This window comes from Corvus kubaryi, unplaced genomic scaffold (assembly GCF_017639235.1).
Source record: "Corvus kubaryi isolate FWS band 111438036 unplaced genomic scaffold, C.kubaryi_AGA036_p1.0 138, whole genome shotgun sequence".
NCBI classification, from domain to species: Eukaryota; Metazoa; Chordata; class Aves; order Passeriformes; family Corvidae; genus Corvus; species Corvus kubaryi.
Window position 1 is genome coordinate 13,394,906 of NW_024580672.1, and position 8,294 is coordinate 13,403,199.

Sequence of the window (8,294 nt, forward strand, 5' to 3'; positions counted from 1 at the left end):
CTCTGCACAAGACCAAGGCTTGACAACTGCTTTTCACTTAGTAATTGTGATAGGTTTTACCCCAATCTTACATTTGAAACTAATGAAGGTTCAAATCTATTTAGAATGGGAAACAGAATCTATAATAACTCTCATTTGGCTCGAGCACTTGGAAACCTGTAACTACTTAATGTATATTTAGACATAGTTTATAGCATCAAGGTATGTCCTTTTAACATGATAAAGTTGCAATCCAGCAGTAGTGTTGAGATTAGAAATTGGCAAAAGAGAAGGAGAGATTGATTTAAAAGGGTTTTTCATTGAACCATAACCTCACCACATGGCATTTGCTTCTGTGCTGTCCTTTTAAGTAGCTTTTGCTCATGCATCACTTCTGCTCCAATGTATCTTCTCTTAAATGACAGGGGTGTACAATCCATATTGAAACTGCCGAAAGACTGCACAAAATATATAATTTTGGACTGGGGATTAGCCACAGTTCTATTTATGGTCTGTCCACAGGCACAGGAAATACTGAGTAGTGTTAATAAGAGTGGTAGACTTTGTGGAAGACTGGAAGGAGAGAGCATCATAGGAAAGCTAAAAAACACTCCTGAAGACTTTAAAGTAAAGATTGTAAGGACAAGGTTTTCACACAATAAACTAGAAAAACTGCATAAAAAGAAACTGATTTTAAGAAGTTAAACACACGGCATTGATTTTAAAGTTCTTTAATTTTTATAATAAAATAAGCTGAACAATCCTTTCTGCTTTTTTGGAAATCTTAGTGAAGACCTTGAAGAATTTTCGGCATCTTCTGAATTGTTAACAATATATATCAGTACAATCTGGTGGTCAAGAACTCAACTTCATTTGATGCAAACGATGGAAAAGCAGAAAGAAAATTCCCAAATGGTCTGGTCATGGAAAGAGAAGGAGCCTTATACCATCTGAGTCTAAAGAAAGAAAGAAACAGATAAAACTACACCTTGTATCAAGAAAGAATTAGAAGGAAACCATGCAAGTGGTAGAGGGGGGAATAATCACTTTCAAAACAAGGAAAATGGTATCTCCAATAAAGCCAGATTAGCATCTGATATGTTGAGTTTTACATAGTGTGACTGAATTACTTGATAATATAGCAATTACACACTTCCAGTTAAAAACAAATCAGCAATTACAAGTCTGCTGTAATTAAATCCCCACAATAGACTTGGTGTGAAAAGGAGGAAAATTAATCAAAAGATAAAAGAAGTGGCATAATTCAATACAGAAAAGAATCAACAGTAGAAAAATCAATCAGGAAAAGGACAAAATCATGATTTTCATAAATTACACTGTGACCTTTCAGAGAACTGCAAGATAAAAGAGACAGAAAGTGATGTCATTGTCACTTAGGCAAAATGATTTCTAACATCGTTTCAAAGAGCTACACAGTCTCTTTATGACAGTTAAACTAAAGAACACTCAAAAGTCATGTACATCTGAAAGACTGATTTCTCCTTGAGCCAGAATTGGTTCCAAAGGCACAAAGATTGTGTACAACAGTTTGGAAGAGGGGTATCTGAGATTCTCATGGTCTGTATTAATAGGCTCTTTTCTGTGAATTCCACTTATTGCCTTTCTGAAATTATCCAGGTTTCCTCTATTCTTACATTCCAAAAAAACCTGGAGAGGAATAGATGACCTACTACGGTTCATACCTTATGAGTCTATTTGCCTCTGTGTCATTTCTGGTACATGATATTTCAAAGGCAATCCACCAAGCCTGTTAAATACAACATCACCACAATGGATCAGGGAGAGAATCTGAAGGACAAAAGTGAGAAAACTCATAGGTTGAGATAAAGATGGTTGAATAGGCAAAGCAAAGCAAAGTAAGGAATTCAATCCCTATTTCCCACCAGCAGGCCACCCCAGGACAGCAGGGCTCCATGGCACGTCATGGTTACTTGGGAAGACAAACTTCTGCCCACCTTTGTCTTTTTCCCACTTCTTTATATACTGAGCATGATGTCACATGGTGTGGGACATCCCTTTAGTGACTTGGGGGTCAGCTGTCCCAGCTGTCTCCTCCCAGCTACTTGTGCACCCGCAGTCTCCTCGCTGGTGGGGATGTGAGAAGCAGAAAAGGCTGGGATGCTCATGCAAGCCCTGCTCAGCAATAACGAAAACATCCCTTTGTTATCAACACTCTTTAGGTCACAGTCCAAAACATTGCACCGTGCAAGCTACTGTAGAGAAAATTGAATTTACCCCAGCCAAAAGCAGTGAATAACTGCACTTTCTGAAGGAAAAAAAGGTAATATTTCTTTGCAGTTTATTCTGATGAAATGGCTGAACACACCACACTGACCGTAGCTGCTCCCAGTACACCAGGCAAAGATAGGGCAGGCTGCAAAGTTCCACCATTGCACTCCACCTGTCACTGCAGTTGTGCAGGCTTTGGAGTCACCTCCTCCAGAGGCAAAGGGTAATTCAGTCTCCACGTCCAATTCCCAGCCTCTGGCTGAGCATATCTATAGAGATTACCATCAGCTGTAAGGTCAGGTTTCAAGATGTGGTGATTAAGAATAGGAGTCATACCTGAGACGTCACCCAGGAGCTATCAGAGGGTAAAGACTGCGTGGAGTCTCTCAAGTTATTCCCAGCCCAAGGCAGGCTCAATACCAGTCACCTCCAGCTGAAGGGTGCCACTGTTCATTACAAACCTCGAGAGCCAATCTGTCCATCAGGCAGGGAAAATATTGAACAGGAGAGAAAGAGAAAGATTAACTCTTCATCAGAGTCAGTACAGGAGAAGAGGAGTAGCTGTCAACAAAGCTCCTGGGGAGCAAAACAACTTAATGGAACAACTCCCCATGCCAAGTAGGAAACTGGGCCTTGCAGCTGACACAGGATTCAGTTGCATCAAACATGAAAAATACTCTTAGTGCTTGCATTGAAGTGAATAATTATGTAGCTGCTCTTTTGAGGGACACGAGGGATCTGCAGGCTGCACGTCTGACTAGAGTTGTATCCTCACTTGGTGCCAGAACCATTATTTTTGTGTTGCAGGCTGTAATTCCTCTTGATTATACAGAGCTAAACCCCAGCTTCTTTCCAATCAGCTTGAAAACAAACTGATGGTTTTTTGATTGTGCTAAGGATATATTTTGGCACATTTTGTGCAGAAATCTTCGGCTGGAAATATGGAACAAATCTAACTTTTTACAACATATGGAATAGAATACTATTATATACTACTAATAGGAAAAAAAATCATGTTTATTCCAGTGGTAGAAGATTTTTGTACCAAGCCTGTGCTGCTGAATATACACTTGCTTTGATCTTTTTCTTTTGCCACAAACATTAACAATATTGTAAAAAAAAAAAAAAAGGAAAGATTAATAATTCATCAGAGATGAGCTGAATATTTTTCCCCTCCTTTGTGTATAAGCAGCTTGGCAACAAAGATAACTTCAGGATCAATCTTACCCTTATTTTCTATTATGTACTTCCTGTTGTTTCCAAACAAGATTAATTTTGTTTTATGCAAGTCACCAGGTAGTCTTCACAGAAATAGGATTGATTTTTGAATTTCTTTTCTCTCTCTCTCTGTCCTTCTCTCCCTCACTTTTTATTTTATTTTATCTGTATTAATAAAACCACTGTGACTAGTAAAGTTAAATTTAGAATTATTTTCCACCTGGAGAGGTTTAGAAACTTTTCCCCTCCTCTTTTCACAATGGAATTATTTCTCACTCAAAACAGAAAGTAGATCTTTTATGCAACAGTTTTGTAAAACATATTCTGGAAGGACCTAAAGAAGGAAAAGCATCATACTACTGGCATAAATCATCTCAACAAAATAGACAGTAATGGATATTCTTGAGCAAATTCACTTCTGTTTTATTCATTTATGGACTTAATTCAAAATGAACAAGACATCATGAGCAATTTCTATACATTTTGCAGTGGTTTTTTTGTTTGTTTGGGTTTTTTTAGAGAATGTTAAAGATTTTTCTCCTTTTACATTAAAAGCATCTTGACAAGGTGGAAAAAATGTTATTGATGTAGAGAATGGGAATTTTTATTTACCTGTGATAGCACCCAATGTGAAACTGAGCAGGGGGAGAAAGTTGGGATTTTGTTTGGTTTGAGAATTTTTTAAATTTTTTTGATGTTCACCATGTTTTCTTGCTTCACTCATGGCTGACTGCAAAACTAAGATGAGATCTTTCACTTACTGGTGATCTTCCTAAATTTAAACTTGCATGGATTTTCACATTTTCAATTTCAGTTTTTCTATTATTTTAGTTTCCAGGCTTTATTCCTGAGTTTATTGCTGCTCCACTGAACACAGCACTGTCTGGAGCGTATTTATATGATAGAAAAATACTTTTCATTTAAATAGCCATCATTTGAATACTATCCCTAAGATATGGTAATTTAAGACTAGCTCAGAAACATTTACAGGGAGAAGGTAGAACTGGTTTAAACTGTTCTAGCAAAATTACAGCCAGTACTGTATTTATCTGAAGACACATCATTATCTCTCTGGCACATAACAAGAGTGTGTTATAACCATGGGCAAAAAGCATTAGAGGAAAGGGATATACTCACAACAATTAAGACATTGCAGTCAAGGTAGCTGATGATTTGGTGGGAGCACCTCCAAAATCACGGATATTGACCCACAGGTCACTGATTTTCCAGTGAGACTACTCATAGTCCAAAATTCCAGATGAAGTATTGACAAAATAATTTCTTATTCTTTCATTTTCATTTCTTCCTCCCACCCTGGAGCTGCAGGTCAAGAGTCATCCTGTATCCAAAGGCATTTTAAGCATCAAAAGGAAGAAGTCTTTGACCTGGACTTAGTATAGTTGTTTTAGGAGCAAGCAGGAAGACATCTGACCTGAAATTTAACGCTGAGCAGAATCACCATGACAGAAGAGTTTCCCTGGACAGAATGCCTACTCAGCAGGAGGGGCTGTCAGGAACAAGTTCATTTTGTTGAAGCTTTTGGTGAAAACAAAAAATCAAAATGCTATTGAAGCATTTAATTCTGAGGCAGTCAAAATATTTTGGATTAGTAAGACAAATTGCTTCTTTTCAAATACAATATAATAAAGGCAAATTACATTTCCCATCAGGTAAAAAAAAAAAAAAAACAACACTTGGAGGAATGCTCCCATCTCACGAAAAAAAAATAAATTTCTGCTTCCCTTCAGTGCAGAAAGGAGCCACACCTTCAGCTCTCTGGTTGCCCTACTAAGTGGACTCTTCTCATTTGTTTGGCTGTAATGTAACAACAATTAATCTGGAAATCTGATATGGCAAAGTTCTGGTGGTCTGGAAAATGAAGGAGTCCAGGTTTTACTGCAGCAACTGCAGATAGTTTCTGATTCCACCCAATTCAGAAATACTGGCTAAAGACTTCTCCATTGTTTAGGGTTTTTTATCTTTTAAGTCCCCAGAAGTGTAGGGAAATAGAGAGAAAGGACAGAAGAGATTTACTGCTGTTCTGAACAAGCATGCACAGCTCACATCTTCAGGCGATTGAAAGACAACGGGGAAGTAAACCTCTCCATAAATGTATATGCAGCCAGCACTATCTACATAAGGGCTTTGATTCATATCCAGACATCAGGATTTTATCTTCTCTTTGCTAAAAGGACAGGACAGATACTGCAATGAGCTCATTTATAAGGAATCATTACTCCCAGGAAGTACAGTCTAGGAAGTATTACTGCTAACACATTGAAAAGCACTGGAAAAAATTACAAATGTTGAAATTATTCTATTGTCAACTTCAGAATTCTATGCAAAGCCATCTTAAGAGTGTCAAGAATAGAAATGCGTGCTGAGTGTAGCTCTGACATCGGTTTCTGTTTATTTTGGTTTTACAGACAAAGTATTCTCTTTGTTAATGGGGGAAATAACCTATTTTTCACTTCAGTCAAGGAAATTTCTTTTTATTTCCAAAAAAGAAGAGGCTCTAGAAAGAGAATCACATAATCAGGCATGGCTGTCAGCAGCATATGGCTTTGAGCAGGAAAAGGGAGGTTATTTCTGAACTTGTGAGGATGGGAGAATGTCTTTTATCAAGATAAAATACAAAACTTGTTTTGAAAACTTTACAATATTTCATCTGGGTTCAAACAAAAGCTGCTGACGATGGACACAAAGAATTTACATTTTCAGAGCTAGGTGTGGGAGCTGCGAAATGAGCAACAGAGCTGTTGACTCTGAGTTATTCAACATAACCCCTTCCTCTCCAAAGACTTGCATAAGTGTCCTTCCTAGTTACAGCATGCTTCAGAAAAGACCCTTCCTTTCTCTGCATATTTTTCATTCATTTTTGGACAAACACTGTTATTTAGAGCTTTTGTGACAGAAATAGGGAGGAGAGAGCCAAGCTGCTCGCTAGGAATGGGTGATATTCCTTTGTGATGCTGTTGGGTGCTCCTATGTTTCTCAAATCCAGTGGTTGGTCTGATATTTTAAGCAAGCTTTTAAGATCTTTATTCCAGTTAAGAGATGAGCCTTAAAAATTCAAATAGTTCAGAGAAGTGTTCAAAATGCTGTTTACCTATCCAAGCAAATCCCTTATTCCAGATATTCAGATCATATCCAGAGAAATTATTACCAGACCCTGGAATATCCTTCTTAAGAAAATGATCTAGCATTTTCTTCTAATGAACTCCGTGAATGTTTTATACCAGGCATAGAAAGCAAAACACAAATAGTCACCTGAGACAGGTCCACTGGTGTGAATCTAGTATCTAAATAACACAGCAGAAAAGTGTACTGGATAAAAAATGTTTTGAATATTTCAGAAACACTTGTAAAGCTGCTCAGGAGGTGAAGATTTATAAGCACACTGACTGCAAGTGAACTTTTCTGCAGATAAATGATGAGCTCACCTGCTCCACAGGCTTTCAGCATTTGCATTAGGATACAGGAGCAGACTATTAAATTTGCAGCTGTAGTCACTCCTGGCAATGATCCTATGACAAATCTTAGAGAACTCATAGAAATGCTTCATTAACTTATAGTGAAAGATACCAAAGTGAAGTTTTGGGCAATGTAGTGGTTAAAAACATCAGTGAATACAGCCCTCACCCGTGTGCCTCAGTCTACCAACACCACATTCTTCCAAGGACACTTGTGGCCAAGCTCCCAGAGGTTTTGAGCATAGGACCAAAAAAACTGCACTATTTTTTCCCCTCAAGCACAAACACATGTGACCAATGCTCTTATTTTATACTCTTTTCCAGCATATGAGGCTGGCTCATTTGCTGCAGTCTGCTGTAGAAGGCAGCTGTCTATTAACCCACAGCCAGAGCTGGTACACCACAGAGAACACATGAGTTATTGGAACAGACTGCAAAACCCAGCCCAGTGAGCACTGTGATCTTCCTTTACACCAAAAAAAAAAGAAAAAATGGGGCATTCCTGTGATAAAACATCTTAGATGTGGAGTCAGACCACAAATGAACTTGCATGCATCATGGCATTATTATAACAGGGAAGAAGATCACATCAGCCTTCTAGTCTGGCTGCCTTTGGTGAAAGTGCTTCAGTGGGAACAAATTTAAACATTGAGCATGTCCCCAGATTGCTGAGCACCTTTGGGAATAATTTTATTCCCTTTCTCTCCATTTTTTTGCTCCCTCATTCTGGTGCTGCAGAGGGTGGTTCTGGCTCCCACCAAACAATTTCACCTGACATTTGCTTGCAGATTGTACCCTGCCATGGCCCTGTCAGAGATTTTGAATTGAAACACATTTGATTTATTCTTTTCCTAAGAGCATTACAACAAAAATAGGGGTCAAAGTTAAGGCCTTCTAACCAGGTTTTGAGAAGTGTTTTAGTGGGTGTGAGGGTTTGCTTTTTGTTCTTAAGGAAAACCGAGGTTTCCATTGTAGCTCTTTTTTTGGGCGGTACTCAGAATTCAAATCCCCTGAGCCTTCCCCTCCAGCTCAGGGGAGCTAAGGACTCACACATCTCTTTCTAGTTTTACCAGTGTGACATTTGCACTCTCATTTATAAAAACACATCTCCTACATTTCATTTGTGTTACCTGAGGGTTTTTTCCTGTGTTTATTGTCATTATTTAGATTCCTAGAGAGAAAATAAAGCAACAAAAATCAAAGAAGGAAAATGAAATAAACCAAATCTTTCACCTTTCACAGTACTCCTGCACTTGACAATAATTATCATCAAGTAACAAAGTAAAACAAATATTTCCTTTAAAGAGTTGCCACTAGCCAGTAGAAAACTTCCAATAAAGAGTAGATACATATTCCAATCCAACCCAGATTGTA

The 8,294-nt window shown here is 38.1% G+C and overlaps 1 long non-coding RNA gene across 1 annotated transcript; it reads right to left on the reverse strand.

Moving 5' to 3' along the window:
- Positions 1-700: 700 nt before the first annotated feature.
- On the reverse strand, positions 701-5,126 carry LOC121659875. Its single transcript, XR_006014491.1, has 4 exons — positions 4,585-5,126; positions 2,566-2,703; positions 1,683-2,133; positions 701-935 (listed from the first exon to the last, which is right to left on the reverse strand). It is a non-coding gene; the product is annotated as an uncharacterized LOC121659875 (long non-coding RNA).
- Positions 5,127-8,294: the final 3,168 nt, after the last annotated feature.